Source organism: Archocentrus centrarchus, chromosome 21, assembly GCF_007364275.1.
Source record: "Archocentrus centrarchus isolate MPI-CPG fArcCen1 chromosome 21, fArcCen1, whole genome shotgun sequence".
In the NCBI taxonomy this organism is placed as follows: Eukaryota; Metazoa; Chordata; class Actinopteri; order Cichliformes; family Cichlidae; genus Archocentrus; species Archocentrus centrarchus.
In genome coordinates, this window is record NC_044366.1 from 23,792,447 (window position 1) to 23,807,982 (window position 15,536).

At 40.6% G+C, this 15,536-nt stretch overlaps 1 protein-coding gene across 1 annotated transcript in view; it reads right to left on the minus strand.

The window, feature by feature from the left end:
* Positions 1-12,546, minus strand: part of il1rapl1a (interleukin 1 receptor accessory protein-like 1a) — a 188,608-nt gene extending 176,062 nt beyond the window's left edge. The window contains exon 1 of the mRNA XM_030758212.1: positions 12,299-12,546. The gene's annotated coding sequence lies outside the window, so the exon portion shown is untranslated. The remainder of the gene's footprint in view (positions 1-12,298) is intronic.
* Between the last annotated feature and the right edge of the window lie 2,990 nt (positions 12,547-15,536).

Sequence of the window (15,536 nt, forward strand, 5' to 3'; positions counted from 1 at the left end):
TAGACATTGATTCTCTAAATGGCATCTTGCTTTGATTTATACACTCACTGGCTGCTTTGTTAAGTACACTGCTCATTAATGCAAACTCAGTCAATCACATAACAGCTACTCAGTGCATTTAAGCATGTAGACATGGTGAAGACGAACTGCTGAAGTTCAAACTGAGCATTAGGATGGGTGAAGAAGTTTAAGTGAATTTGAATGTGGCGTGGATGTTGGTCCCAGTCCCAGAGTGTTTCAGAAACTGCTGATTTACTTGGATTTTCCCACACAACCATCTCTGTTTACAGAAAATGGTCCTTAAAAGAGAAAGCATCCAGTGAGCAGCAGTTCTCTGGGTTAAATTACATTATTAATGTCAGTGGTCTTATGAGATCAGACTGCCTTAAGTCAACAGTAACTCAAATAACCACTTGTTACAACCAACATATGCAGAAGAGGATCTCTAAACGCAACCCAACATTGAAGCAGATGGGTTACAGCAGCAGAAGACCACACCACGTGCCAATGGGCACTGGTGGAATATGAGATTCGCATCATGGGTGTGCAACTGACAAATCTTCAGCAACCGTGTGATGCTCTCATGTCAATATGGACCAAAATCTGAGGAATGTTTCCAGCACATTGTTGAATCTGTGCCACAAAGAATGAAAGCAGTTCTGAATGCAAAAGGGGTCCAACCCAATCCTAGCAAGGTGTAGCTAATAAAGTGTGTACGTTGTCTGGCTGATATGGGATATGACTGAGAGAAAGCATGCCTTAAAATTAACCAGAGCGAATGCTAGCTAAAACTAAAAGGTATGCTTTGTAGAAAAGACAATCAAATCAGTGAACAGGCATTAAATTCTGCCTTGTTTCACATCACAAATCGTACAACATTTATAGGAACAGTTGGTTTATCCACCAACTGTTTACGCTCATTTATATGAAACATCCGATGAAACTGATTCCTGGTGACGGACTCTTTCCACAAACTCAACGCAACCTTTTAAAAAAAAATTCAGCTGATTTGAATCAATTAACTCTTTCAATTTCTATTGTATCAGTTATCTGTATAACAGTAACTGACTTTGCTCAAACTAAATTGAACTAAATTACACACCACAAAAAAAAAAAAAGAACTTACCAAAGTGAGGGTGACCAAAACTACTGGCAGTATGTCACAGACTTGAGCTGCTGTGAGAAACGTCTTGTTTCCTCGACTTTACAGCCTACAAAGAGCCTGAGGTACTGTCAGCTTTGACAGAGAAAGATATATGTGCAGCAGCACCAACTGAACCAATGAGCACAAACTGGGCGCTGCAGTAAAATACCTGCAGCCAACCAGAGGTTCTAAATACCCACACAAAGGGAGTATCACACTTACAATGGATGGATCGATGGATGGTATATGTTTAATTGGACATGTGCTCACATCGTTATCTGTGGGTCTTTACACCACCACTCCACCCGGTACTACTCCAGCCGTTTTGTGTGAACAATACCCCATAAGCATATCTCAGTGGCCTTCACTTTCTTGTCTATAGCACCCCAACATGCACACCTGACCTCTCTCAACCTGGCCACAGTGCACTACGTATGTGACGCAATGGGACTCTAAAATCAATATCTCAGATGCTGTACAATATTCAGCTCGATGCACTCCTGCAGACTTCTTCTTTGTCTGAATACACACATCCTATATCTGTTTCTTTCTTCAAGAAAATGAGAGCTTAATTAGCATATATTTTACACAAATGATGCAGTGTTTTCAAATATAGTGATCTGCAGATGTAATCTAATAAAGCATGAAGATGTTTACATTACTTTTCAAAGTGCCTTCATTTGTCATCAAAATTAAACAGTTAATAATTCAGTTGAAAAACAGTGGAAGATGTCACTTTGGACTGTGGGAAATTAGGTCAGAACTTTTCCACATATTTTTAAAATTATCAATTAATAAATCATGAAAATAATTTCCTAATGTGTACAAACCAAAACAAGCAAAACAATCTGACCACTGAAATATGTGTTTAGGCTACCAGAAATTCAAGGTTACCATTAAAATGTGATTTCTAGTATCTGCTTTCTCTGGTGATTCATGAACGGTATTTAAAATCCATGTTTTACACACACACACACACACACACACACACACACACACACACACACACACACACACACACACACACACACACACACATACACACGCACACACACACACACACAGTCAGTAGCATTGATTGTTCTCTGACCACAGCTGTATCCATTCTATACTGCTGTGGGTCTCCAAGAGGGGAAAGGGCCCTGCAGGGAGCACTCCACTTATCTCAGATGGAATCTTATTACAGGATTTATGTGAACTGAAACAGAAATTTAAGACAGTGTATTGTATGAGTGTTTGTGAGTACATGTGTGTATCACTGTTGTGGGGTTATCCAGGTTTTGTCAAAGGAATACTGAATGGACGATTGCAGCTCTGGCCACAGCTCTTCATAGTCTGTGAGTTCAACATCCTTTGTGCAGCATAGTGTATTTTGGGTACATAATGTTGCCATATTACAGTCATATGATAGCAAAGCATTAAAAGCAGTGCCAGAAATGAGGAAGCATACCAGGAGAGCTGGGGTGAAAGTCCAGTCAGCTCTCTTTCTTTCTTTCTTTCCTTTTTTTCCTGACATCCTGCAAGGCCTGGGCAGCCTGATCTGCACTGGTGTGTGGATGGATGGAGAAAAGAAGGATGGGAGGAGGAGAGGCTGCAGGAAAAAGAAAGGGAGAGAGGGAGGCATGGCAGGGGCTGCAGGACTAGGAGAAGTGCCAGATCACTGCTGGAGCCAAGAACAGGACTGACTTGGTCTGTGTGTGTCTGTGTGTGTGTGTGTGTGTGTGTGTGTGTGTGTGTGTGTGTGTGTGTGTGTGTGTGTGTGTGTGTGTGTGTGTGTGCGCACGCATGTGTGAGCACGTGCACGCGCGTGCACACCAGCATATCCGAGATGAACAGACACACAGATGTCACTGACCTTCGACAAAACACACTGCAATGTCAGCTCTAACAAACACTAGCGGCCTTTCTTCATCAGAATACTGCTTAAACTACTTAAAAAAAAAAAACAGCCTCCTGTGTTTGCGTTTGTTTATTATGAGTTCTCTGCATTCCAAAGTTTCCATTTTTCCTCATCATCTAACAAGGAGGATGTCTGCTGTGCTAAGTTGTTGCCCTCTGTGCGTGTCTGTGTGAACTCAACTGGAAGAATTTTTTAAAGACCCTGGTGCCCACTCATTACTGACCAACTAATGGCCAGCATCAGAGACGGCTGCTCAAAACAGTGCAATATTTATGGCAGTCCCCACTCCCTGTGGTCTCATTGCACCGCAACACAGACCACTGCAGCTGGCAAAATAACAGGTCAGGGTGTTTCAGCTTTAGGAAACAGTGGGAACACCTCGAGTTCTCTTTTCCTCTCTCAACGTCTTTCTCTCGCTCTCCCTTGCCAATTCTTGCATGACCTTGTCTGTTTTTGTCTTCCCATCTTTATAGCTCAGAGCTAGGGCCATCAGAGTGGATTTGAGAGGCAAGATGACAAGCCAAGCAGCAGAAAATTGACATAAAGTCACTCCTGCCCCCCCCCCCATCTGTTTTTTGTGGGCCAGTCCACTGAGAGATCACAGCTTACAATTGCACTGTTGTGAGCGAATCTGATCTTGAAAATTCTAACCATTCTCTTACAAGTACCTGTCAGTTCTGAGATTTCCAGCATCTGCATCTCCAAGGAACGCTACAACTGTGATTGACTTTCTGCACAAATTCTACAAAAGCAAAATGATTAAATTACACCTTTAAATACAATTTCATCAGACATCAAGACAAGTCAATTTGCAGAGGCCTAATCTTGTGTGCGACGTGTCTGTGTGTCAGAAAAGAGCATTTCTCTGTTTTATATCCCTGCACTCTTTTCATTTATTTTTTACTGTATGTGCACATGAGTTGGAAGTGTTCATATTGCATCTCTTACATGTTCACCCATGGGACAGTGCTAAGATTTGCCCAGGACCAATGCAAAGTGACAGCTGAGCGAATGAGTCCATTACAGCTGGTACGGTCTACCCTCCGTATTTTATGGCAAGGCCAAAGGCAGTGTGCACTAAAAGAGAAACCTAATAAGTTTAAGGTCAGAAAAAAGATCTATTCAAACATGTTCTTATGACAGACATAATCATGAGGGAAATAATTAACATTGTCCAGACTGATTTTTTTTTTCCTATTGACGGAGGCTGAGAGGGCAACACGTCCTCTAAATATAATGATGAAAAAGGCCCATATGAATATTGTCTTATCTGGTCTATCAAGCCTTATCTGCAAAAGCATTTCTGGCTCTCTGAGATTAAGTGTCTTTAGGTTTAGGAAAACTTAAACAGCTGGTTCAGTCTGAGGCAAGATTGTGGTCATGGTTTAAAATAAAACCCTATGTTTGCTTAGAGAGAGTGTTAAGACAATAAAAGTACATGATTTCACCCTAAAATCTTCCCCAAGAGGTTTTGCACCACTTTTAAAAACAGTCTGGATCCTTCTAACATTTGCATACCCTTAAGCTTCCTTTTTGAAAAAAAATATGTTTAAAGGTTGTTTAAAAGCCCTTAAAAGTTGTTCTTTAAATATTAATATTCCTATCAAATATATGCTTATAAAAGCAACAACTGAAGATAAACCTAATGTCTTTAGACAATAATTTAAAAATTCTGATAATCGGCTTTCACTTGATCAGATTTGATTGACAGCGGCCTGGAACACAATCTCACTCCTATTATTGCATTTTAATTAAAATGTTAGAAATACTTATTGGTTCCATTATGGTCCAGCCCACATCAAACCCGTGAAAAAAGAAAAAAAGTCAAAACACAAAAAATACTTTTTTTTTTTTTTTTTTTTACATGAAATAATAAAACTCTTTTAACATCCATCTGGTGAAGAACATGTGCACTGATGTAGTCATAATACGTTTTGGGGTTAAGAGTTTTAAAAAAAAACAAACCAAACAAAACTGTAATTCTTCTTATGAAGACAGTCTTAAAGAATTTATCTTCAGTGTACACCCTCCAGAAAGATCCACCACTCAGCCACAATTAAAACCATCTGCCTGTGCTTGCGTAGGTCTCTCTCAAGCCACAAAAACAGCACTGCCCCATCAGGGCATGAACACTGGCCCTTTCTGGGTGTCATGTGGTGTCGGGCACTGGAAAATTGGCAGCACTGGAACAACCCTTTGGATCATGTGGGTTACAGGGAGGGGCCTGAGTGGGTCAGGCTTTTTCAGGTACAGGTATTGCCAAAAGTATTTGCTTGTCTGCCTTCACACACATACAGTATGAACTTGAGTGACATGACTTCTTAATCCATAGGGTTTACTTTGATGTCGGCCCACCCTTGGCAGCTATAACAGCTTTTCTAGAAAAGCTTTCCAACAAGGTTTTGGAGAACACGTCTCCACTGCTCTAGAGTCCAGAGGCAGCATGCTTTACACCACTGCATCCAACGCTTTGCATTGTGCTTGGTGATCTAAGGCTCGGATGCAGCTGCTCAGTTATGGAAATCCATTCCATGAAGTTCTCTCTGCAATGTTCTTGAGCTAATCTGAAGACCACATAAAGTCTGGAGGTCTGTGGCGACTGACTCTGCAGAAAGTTGGAGACCTCTGTGCCCTATGCTCCTCAGTATCCACTGACCCCCGGTCTGTCATTTTCCTTGGCCTACTACTTCATGGCTGAGTTGTTGTCCTTCCAATTCACTTCCACTTTGTTAGAATACCACTATGAGTTGGCTGTGGAATATTTAGCTGTGAGGAAATTTCACAACTAGACTTGTTGTACAGGTGGCATCCTATCATGGTACCACACTGGAATTCACTGAGCACTTGAGAGTGACCCATTCTTTCACAAATCTTTGTAGAAGCAGCCTGCATGCCTAGGTGCTTGGTTTTATACACCTGTGGCCATGGAAGTGATTGGAACACCTGAATTCAATGATTTGGATGGATGAGTGAACACTTTTGGGAATATACTGCATGTCCTATGGATGCTCTATGGGATACTGATCTGCACTTTATAGGCTGAATTAACTCCTTGGCCTCTTTGTTGTGTTCCTCATGTTCTGAGGACAACACCAGAGCACTGCATTGTAATAAGATGATCACTGATCATCTCACCTGCTGGTGGTTTTAATCTTGTAGCTGATTTGTGCAGATATTTAATCAGCTTTCAAATTTGCATTCCAGCCTTAGAGCTTAGGGAGTCTGGCTCTATAGCAATTGAAAACAAGTCTGAGTACCTCTCCTTAACTTTTACATATCCAAATTCCCACATATCCACCCCTCAGTGACTCCTCTCTGCTCTCCTCTCCGTTTCTGGTCAATTCAGAAGCATGGGCCATTTTCTATTAAACTTCTCTGTAAATGTTTAACTATAAAGGCATTTCATCTGATGAGCAAAGTAATTTTAAATTGACACCAGTTTAATCTAAATACTGTAAGAGATGGCCAGTTATGCTTTCAATTGACTGAATTAAAGAGCCAAGCTGTTGAAAGCAACCCTGACAGGTCTAACTTTGTTTACACTGACAGCTTTCAAAGTGCAGAGAAAGTGAGAAGTGAAGTTTTCAAAAAGCATGCTCTTGATATGAACCAGACCACAGTCAGAGCATGAAGGAAGGCAGAGGGAATCAGTGAAGTGGGATCTGTGCTATGTGCTGTGAGAGCGATAATGTTAAAGAGGTTATCAGGGAGGTGATATCAGTAGAGGTGTTCAAGCATCCACTGTCAAGTGTCCTGTGGTGTGCTGCATTGCTGTCTTTTTGTTCTCTGATTTGATTGTTAAATTTAGTTTTTTCATATAAAATAAAGAATGTTTTTAACAAAAAGCACAGTAGCACTTCATAATATTCCCCTGAGACCTTATGTCGTCTGTAGCGGACACAAAAAAAGTTCAATTGAAAGGTGCCTTTTTTGTCCTCGGCTCTCAGGAGGATATGTCCACAATTAAGGGTGTAATTCCCTTAGAATTTCATGGAATTTCTTTCTGAAATCACAATGTAATTATGTTTACCTACAAATAATTACTGTTAGTAGATTAAGAGGATAACAATTCAAGTGAGTAACTTCCATGTTTTCAACATTAAAACAAACAATATTTCCCAACTTATGCTGTAAATATGCAGTACTTAAAGGTGTGGGCGATATCATAGTGTGGCTTATCCTCCTAATCATATTTCTTAATTACGTATTATTTTGATGTGCATGATGGACTTTTGGCTATTGAGCTGTATTAAAATTTCATAAGGACTTCTTTTCATTTTCCACTTACTATAAAAATTTACACCATCAGATTATTTACAGTATATTTATTTCTTTTTTCCTGCAAAATACCTGAATTGTTACCCTCTTGTTCTAGTGTAAGTACCAGTAAATATTTGTAGAAAAATACAAAAAACTCTGTTTTTTCTGAATAATATTTTTTCTAAAACTAATCTACAATACTGTATCTCACCATTTCACTAGTGTACACCTGCAACTCCCAATCATCTGGCCACGTGGATTTGCTACAATGCAGCAAAGAAACTGAATAATTAAAAGAAAAGCCTGAAAAATACTGGCTATAAATGACTGGCTGATAGAGAAATAAATTATTTGGCATTCTTAAAAACACAGTGAGTACTTAAATATCATGTTGCATTGTCTGAGTGAATGAACTTGGCCTGGCTTCATCCTTCACCATGCCCATAACACATTGATATGAATGTGAAATGAATTAGTACTTCCTTGGTTATTATCACCTCACTGATATTTGATCCGAGAGTGATGCATTTTGCAAAGAAATATATCAGAAGCAAAGAAGCCAAATGTATATTCTAATGTGTCATGAATACTGTCTATACCAGTGATATTATCTCACATTATTTTTTTATTACCTCCTTAAACCCAAGCCTCATTTCCCCCTTACTATTTCAAACACTGCATACATATTAATGGTAGATCATTTATAATAATGTCATATAAATATATAAATTAGTGCTAAGCTACTCATGGGATTTGACATTACCATTTAGACCTATAAGCAGGAATGCCATGAGTTCAAGCTGGAAGGTCTTCAAACCAGCATCTAAATGCCATCGTCCTAATTTGCGAGATGGAAACGTGATTTATTGTGCATATTTGGTTCTTTTGAAGGCTAGTTAATCAAGCAGTATACTCTCTGAGCTGTTTATTGTTCCTTTATTGTCAATCAATGTGACAAGAAGGAGATGGCCCTTTAAAAGATGACCCTTCCCCCAAATATCAGTCCCAACAGTTCAGTGACGAAAACAATGCAAAAATGCATGTGTGCACACATCTAGGTGTGCACACTCCAGTGAGTGAATTAATGAATTGGCTCACAACCTTTACTCAAGCTTTTTTGCACCGGGGATACAAATCACTGACCTGTCCTTTCTGCTGTGATGTGGCGATCTGAGCGACTTCATCAGATAACGGACAGGCTAAAAGCTTCAGTTCCCCGAATCCGCTCTGTGCACTATATCTATGTGTTATTATGCTGTGATTGTGTGTGTAAGAGTGTAATTGAACATTTTGAACCTTAGAGCCAATATGCCTCAAATGAATCCTCAGCTCCCACATCAAAATGATTATTCCTAAACAAACCGTGTTTAATCGACTGCGTGCCTCTGCGGCTCTCTCCATCTGGAGGATGCTGTGTGACAGCTTCCCTTAAATTACAAATATCAATCTGCCACAGTGGGAGCTCAGCTGCCAGTGGCCTCATGGGGGTCCACATCAAAGCAGCCAGCCTTCAAAACAAAGCCATCAAAACGCTGCGCTTGCTAGATGCTTTGTTCTGAATCAACCATGTTCATCACCTGATCACAGTTGTGGTAAATTGACTGAATAGCAAGTGTTTGTGACAAACAAACAAACAGAAAATTTTGACTAAAACAACACTACTAAAACACACACACCCACAAAAAAAAAAAAAAAACATCCAAACTAAGCTGCCTTCACTGAGGATGCTGACCTGAAGTTGGCCCAGTGTGTGGTTCTAGGTCAGCTCTGTGTGGCTCCACTGCTCTCTCTCCCCCTACGGCAGGGACCGACAGACGCTAGCACCAAGGGCTCCCAATCTGCCGTGTGATCAGTGGGGACTCTCCCTAAGTGTGTCCCCCCTCCTCATCACCGGCTGTCTGCCCCCGGCAACACTACCACTTACACTCCATCCACTCGCTTATTGATAAACTTCACTGCAGGATTGCCTTTGCTCCTAGGGAAAGCAATGGGACTGCAGGGTGGCCTAATTCAATCAGCGTTAGGGGAAAACACACACGTCATTCATCACCAATGAAAGACCACTTCAGCAAGACTGTACTAGCTATTCCTTCGTACCAGATGACCATTAACACACAAACAAATTGGCTCGCTGTGGTCTGACTGGGCACTGAACAGCATGTCTTTATTGAACTCGGTAGGGATTATCAAGCATTGTTATCACATAATGACATTTTGATATTCTGATATGAATGTTATTAGTAATCACAGATAAACAATACGGTCAATCATTAGGTGCACAATAGATGCCAAAGCACCCCACACCCACACCAGAGTTAGTCGGATTTCCACTTGGGCTGTGTATGGGATCCACAACTGTGTTTATAACAGACACGTTCTGCACCGAGTGTATTGTAACAGACATTGTGTGTTTAGCCCTGTGGGATCCAGAAAGAAAATAAGGCAGGATAAATGCTATTTTTTCCAAGAACACAATCATCTGCGTTATAAAGAAAGTACTGCATTTTTCAAAATACCAATAAAACTGCTTTCAAAGTTTTATTTGAATATGTCTGCATATTTTGCACACCTTACAGACAGGAAAGAAAAAAATTATTCTGCTGTGTGTATCAGTTAAAAATATGAAAGACTGAGGAGAGATTGTTTCTTTGAGATAGACATTTTACAGTTAAGCATCAGAGTGAGACATACTATACCTGCTCTTTGTGCCTGTTTCTAGTGTTGGGCTTATTTATGGTCTCAATAGCTGTAATTTTCATTAAAAAAACAGTCTTACCCGTGACTAAGACAAGGCCCACTTTATCATGATTAGCTAATGGATTTTAACACCACGGCACACATGATGATGGCATTTACAACAAATGCTGTAATCCTGTCCCACACTAAGATAGATAGATAGATAGACAGACAGATAGATAGATAGATAGATAGATAGATAGATAGATAGATAGATAGATAGATAGATAGATAGATAGATAGATAGATAGATAGATAGATAGATAGATAGATAGATAGATAGATAGATAGATAGATAGATTTAAATGGCTCTTAACAAAGGCTCTTCTAAAAATGTATGCAAAATGAATTAATCCAATGTACATGCACATGGCTCGCAAACTGCCCAAGTATTTAAAACACAAAATGTAACACAAACCGAAGAGAGTTAGCCTACAGCAGCCACTGAAGATTTCAACTCCCTAAATCAGCCCAGAGTTGAACAAAGGAGCTGTCTGTTTCAGCACCACGGACAGTTCCTGTCATCTCTCCTATGACGAGGTGCTGCTGGCAAGAGCGACGGCCTGCCATTTTTATCTGCTGCACAGTGGAACATCAGACAGAAGTGACTTTACGAATTTATTAGCGAGGCCCCTGCTCATAAAAACTACACTGAAAATCCAGTGTGACACAGAGACAGTTCAGTTTCACGACTTTCTTTGTTAACAGCGTGAATTGGAGATGAGGCTCACCTTAGTCCCACGGATGATATCATCCCTGCCAGCATCAATAGATAAAGGTTATCTGACAAACTTTATAAAAAAAAAAAAAGAAAAGAAAAAGTGTTCTCTGATTAAGGATATATGAGCCAGGCTTTCTGTCAGCTCAAACTGCAAACTAGCCACGAACCGACAGCGAAGGAAAGACAGAGAGGAGGGGCGGGGGCTTAACATAAACGTGCGCGCGTTCACTTGAAGAACACGGTTAAGATGAGTCCAAGAGCCACTGACCGATAGACCACCCACAATCTGTCCTCAAATCGGCCTGTAGCAGGGTTAAACAAACGCAACATGAAAAACAGTAAATGTGACTGGGGATTCCTGATGTTTCGACTAGCGTTTAAAGTGGTCAGGCATTTATAATCTAGGCGCACTTCCAGAAATAGGATCATCATCTATCACTCATGTTCCTGCGTCATGCGTCGGTATTTGTACGTTTCCACCCAATGGGCCGCGCTGTTCGTCCCTTATGGGTAACTCGTACAGTAGGTCAAAATGGCAAGAAACCCAAGCCGATTAAGCTGTCATTTCAATACGGTTACATTTGCGTAATGACACGGATAAGCTTTGTTGGGGCAGTAAAATAATGACAGCATGTGCGCGAGCTTTGGCATCAAATATGTCTCCAATTTAGGCTTCGCAGCCTAAGTACAGTGACGCACTCTCTCATACACACAGTCATTTCAAACTATCACTGAGAGTGTGTGGGTGTGCACGTGACACACACACACACGAGAGAGAGAGAGAGAGAGAGAGAGAGAGAGAGAGAGAGAGAGAGAGAGAGAGAGCATAATAAGTTTTGTGTGGGTTGTTTTTGTGGCTCTCTTTTAGTGTTAAATCATTTCCTCAGTACAACCAGCAGCCTATATCCCCCGTATAAAGACAGGATTGTGCATATAATAAGGCTTACTGGTAGACTGCCTTCAGGAAAAGCTGCTGCTTCGTTTACACCTTTATCTAAATCCTCTCCTTTGTGAGCCTCAGTGAGCCCGGCGGCCCGGTGAATGAGACTGCACTGCAGAGGGTTTCTCCGGAATCTCCATGATTGAGCTCATGAGCAAACATATCGTGAGCCAAATGCACAAAATAGAGGCACTCGGTCCAAAAAAGACAGGCACTGAGGGTTTCTCTCACACTGCGACGCACATCTTTAGTTTCATTATTTATCCTTTGGTTTCCTGAATGTTTGGATCCTATATAATCTATATTCGAACTAATTTCATCGTTTCATCAGCAGGTGCTGAACTTCTCCCCTTAAAAGCGTTTGACTGACTCAGAGACTGTTTAAAACTGATCACTATTACCCCTTCTCCACCGTGTGTGTGTGTTTTTTTTTTCCTAGAATAACTACTGCAACTGTCCGACAGTCACAGAGACTACGGGTGATTAATCTATGGCTGTAATATCCGAAGAGCCAGTTAAAATGCGGTCTGCGAACTTTATCAGATGATCAGAAAAGCCGTGTCATATCGGCAAGCTAAAGAAAGAGAACTGGCCTACCTTCAACTCGATTCCAAAATGGTACGACGCCGTTTGTCAGTCAGTGAGGAAGGCTTTGGACATCACAACTCCAGGTAAATGGAGAAAACAGGTTTCCATATAGTGGGTGCAAGCTAGTGATAGTCTGTGTTTTAGCGAGGTCACCCATTCAGCCGATCGTCCGGTTTAAATCCAAACAGAAGAATGGAGATTTTGTCTCTGTCCTTTGGGGAAGAAGTGCGCCAAGTGCTCTCCTACGCAGATGTGACTTTGCGCGCTTGAAATAATACGGATTATGGGTAGAAAAGGAAAAAAAAATATCGATTTTACTACAGCCAATAAAACATAACATCAAAACGAGTTGGGGCTAAGCTGCCACACGGCTACCCCCTCCGAAAAAAAAATATATATATCTGACAGCTGACTTTTACGCAAACAGTACTCAGTTAGCCTGCTAATCCTCTCTTGGGTGCTTGACCATCCTAGACTCGCTGATTGGTACGATCCCCACTCAGCCGCGGCGCGGTGGAGATGTGGAAAAGAAATGTATGGATATAATGGCCAGATCCGATGGGGGGCGGGGTGAGGGGGGGGGGGGGGGGGGGGGGGATCCTCCACAGCTCCTCTGTAGTTGCAATGCACACGACGAGAGGAATCTCTCCCTGGTCCTAGTGCACCACACGCCGTCCCTGCTGTCTCGAGCACATGCCGCGGCTGCACCTGCACGCTGGCATCAACATCGAAACGACTGAACATCAAAATAGATGAAGGGATGAGGGGGGAAAGAAATTCCAGCAGACATCCATAACTCAACTCAAAGCGCCAACGCCGATGTGCAAAAGGGAGTCATCACTTGTTGGAAAAGGAAAAAGGTGGACAGGGTTAAGAAAGGAAATTAAAAAAAAAAGGCGGGGGCTAGAGAAAGAGAGAATTGGGAAGAGAAAGGGGTTTAAACTGCTCATGCTTCAGCCTCATATGAGAGAGGATCTTGAAATGGTGTGAATTCAAAGTCATTATTATATGTCCGTGCAAATTGAAATATGAATAACAAAGCAAACTGAAACAGCCTAGTGTCTGATTTTATTACTTTGTTTTAATGCTGCCATAAAAAAAAAAAAAATTGTCCGGACACCTGTCGCAGCACAAAGACCGACATCAAAATGCCCGAGACAACATGAAGCTTCTAGTTTACCTGCTGCCCCTTTCATAACCCCCTCATTAATAATTGTTTCAAGTTACAAAACACTTATCTCTTTCTATTGCTATTAGGAACTTTAATTAGGAACTTTATCTGCCATAACATGCATATCCGGTTTAGGTAGGTGGGCAGTGACGAAATGAAATTTGTTGGTTTCACAATAGCGTCTCCAATTTTTAAATTCATTGTTTTGTTGCACTTGTTTCCAGAAGCCCTTGAAATCTACATGAGGTAATAATGTAATCATTGCACATTACACACTGATCAGGATGTTCAAGTTTGTTGGACTAAACTTCTTCTCAGGTCTGGATATGCAGACTTTGCTTGATTGGCATCTCTCTGACTCATCTGTTAGTTTGTTACACCCATTATGGCAGGACAAATTACACCTTTTCAGCATCTTATTAGTACCTGGACTGTAGTTATGCCACACTGTACGTCTGCCCACATTTAACACCAGTATGTAATCCGGCAGAATACATGAAAACACCTGTGTGGGTGTACGAACCCAGTAGAGAATGATTCAGTTCTTGTACTCATGTCCAATTTTGGGTTAGCATGAGCCATCAGTGGTGATGAGACACATCCTACTAATTCATGTAATAGCTGTCTGAAAAAAAAAATCTCAACTCAGCTGAAATCACGCAGCCAAATGCACACTCAGTGGTTGAATTGTTTGTTCAGTGCGTAATATTTAACACTACGCCCCTCGTCTCCCTCTCACCATTTTTTGCGAATGTCTTCTATTTTAGGCTGGTTTAACAGTTTGATGGATAAAAATGGTCCAAGATTTATTTTTTTTTATTATTTGTTTTTACGGTCAATGATTATTTAAGGAGTTCGGATCAAAGTCAGGATTAGACCAACACATACTAAACTGAGCAGCCCATCCTGTGTAATAAGTTAATTTCAGACATCTATTTTTTTTAATCACTGCTTTTAATTTACCACTTTCATGTCGATATCAGGTGTCTGAATCAAAGACCATGGTACTGGAGGCATAGGTATTTTTTTTTTTTTTTAACATCAGAAACCTTAAATATTTTCTTTCTTAATGGAAGATTCAACTTTTTTAACTTGTAAGTGTAATTACATTGTCCAAACAGCTGTTTTATATGTGTGTATGATGGACAAGTCACTTTTTTCTTCTTTGACCCACCAATACTTGCCTTATTACAACTTAATCATCTATCCATCACAGTAAATGTATATGAATATAGTGCAACAAATTCACTTTTCTTTGAAAACTCTGTATTTCTGGGTTAGAGGAACTGATTCCATAAAGAGAACATCTCTTCTTGGCCAGATTTTGATAGTGCTGTAAGCCCCACAAACAAAATCCCATACACCACTCACCTACTGGTAGGCGAGTGGGATATGGGATCTACTATGGGCAGATGTAATTATTTTACAACAAGCATGGTCATCCATCATGTCAGAGCCATCACCATACTTTCCCACTTTAAACATTCATTTTAGCAGCTCTGTAACAGCTGTTGGAAGTCATAAAACTTCATCTCCACCCACCTTTCAGGATTTTTTTAACTCTTTGGTGAAATTCTATTATATGTCTCATTTGGTATTTTCTTTACTATTGTTTTGATTGTGGTCTGTTCATATGCTGCAATCCAAGATTGCTGCATATTAGAGTGCCAGTATTCTGTGAATCTTACTTAAAAATTTTAAATGTCAGCTAAGGTATGCCGTCTACACTGCCAAACAAAGACTTGTGTTTTATTTGCACCTTTCATAATTCTTAACAAATTAAAAGAGCAACCATTTTTAAATAGTGGTCATTTCACTTGTAGGGATTATACATTAAACTTCATAAGTGTTTCGCCCTCAGACAAGAGCAACACTGGAGATGAGGTTACAGAAAAAAAGGAATGCTAAATGTATGAATCTTTAAAAGTCCAGCATCACATGGGTATTTATGTGCGCACAACAATTACACTGTGTGTGTTTGCATGTTGTCCACCTTTCTTTTTCAGATCCCTAAAGGATCTGGGGCATCCGTAAACGATGGGAAGGAAGAGGGCTGTCTTGTATAACTGCACTGGC